The sequence below is a fragment of the Balaenoptera musculus genome, chromosome 5 (genome assembly GCF_009873245.2).
Source record: "Balaenoptera musculus isolate JJ_BM4_2016_0621 chromosome 5, mBalMus1.pri.v3, whole genome shotgun sequence".
Taxonomy (NCBI): Eukaryota; Metazoa; Chordata; class Mammalia; order Artiodactyla; family Balaenopteridae; genus Balaenoptera; species Balaenoptera musculus.
This window is the reverse complement of record NC_045789.1, coordinates 136,370,742-136,372,110: the sequence shown is the minus strand read 5'-3', so window position 1 is coordinate 136,372,110 and position 1,369 is coordinate 136,370,742. Positions and strand designations below refer to the sequence as shown.

General features: G+C 44.1%; 1 pseudogene; it reads left to right on the top strand.

Annotated features, from left to right (window-relative positions):
* The first annotated feature begins 395 nt into the window (after nt 1-395).
* On the top strand, nt 396-1,023 carry LOC118895985 (annotated as a pseudogene).
* Nucleotides 1,024-1,369: the final 346 nt, after the last annotated feature.

The following is a 1,369-nucleotide window of genomic DNA, read 5'->3' as shown; positions in this document are numbered from 1 at the left end:
AGTACACAGTTCAGTGGCATTAAGTGCATTCACTTTGTTGTGTAACCATCACCACCATCCATCTCCAGAACTTTTCGAAACAGAAACTCTGTCCCTGTTAAATAATCACTCTCCATTCTCTCTCCCCTCTCAGCCCCTGGGAACCACTATTCGATTTCTGTCTCTATGGATTTGCCTATCCTGGATATTTCCTGTAAGTGGAATCATACAGTATTTGTCCTTTTGTGTCTGGCTTATTTCACTTAGCATAATGTTTTCAAGTTTCATCCCTGTTGTAGCATGTGTCAGAATTTTCTTCCTTTTCAAGGCTGAATAATATTCCACTGCATAGGCTAGGGTTGTCGTGAGTGCCTCTGAGGAAGGCCGGGTTTTGGGGGCGTCTTGCACTCGCTGAGGGGGCACCTCGGGAACAATGGTGGAAGGAGATAATCGCAGCACCAACCTGCTGGCTGCAGAGACTGCAAGTCTGGAAGAGCAGCTGCAAGGATGGGGAGAAGTGATGCTGATGGCAGAGAAAGTCCTCCGATGGGAAAGAGCCTGGTTTCCACCTGCCATCATGGGTGTGGTTTCTTTGGTGTTTCTATCTACTATCTAGATCCATCCGTTCTGTCAGGTGTTTCCTGTTTTGTTATGTTTCTGTGCTTGGCTGACTACCTTGTTCCCATTCTAGCACCTAGAATTTTTGGCTCCAATAAATGGACCACTGAGCAACGGCAGAGATTCCATGGAATTTGCAGCAATCTAGTAAAAACTCGACGCAGAGCTGCGGGCTGGTGGAAACGCCTCTTTGCGCTAAAGGAAGAAAAGCCTAAAATGTACTTCATGACCATGATCATTTCTCTTGCTGCGGTTGCTTGGGTGGGACAGCAAGTCCACAACTTCCTTCTCAGCCACCTGAAAAATAAGACTTTCTTACTCTTGCTTCCTGGACTAAACCAACATGGGATCATTTCGAAGTACATTGGAATGGCCAAAAGAGAGAGAAACAAGCTTCTCAAACAAAGAGAAAAGAAAAATGAATAATGCATCTGCTTTATTCAGTGTGATTAATGGCGTATACGTTGTCCTTGGGGACAGTGTCTGTTATGCTGTCTGGATACTAAAACGTTACAGATGTAGCTCTTTGCTGTCCCTCATTCTGCCCTTAGTTAGTAGAAATTCCCACCTGCCAAGTAAGGCTTTATGCCCAGTGTCTTCAAGGGTGTGTTGTCATCAGCTGGCCTTATATGGACAACTCATTCATCATTACCACTTGTTTTGGTTTTTCTCACCCAAGGTTAATTGAACTCTTACTTTTAAAATAATATAGTGATGAACTTCATCCTTTAGTACAGTTAACAGTGGCTTGGGAGAACTGTTCAAGTTGATC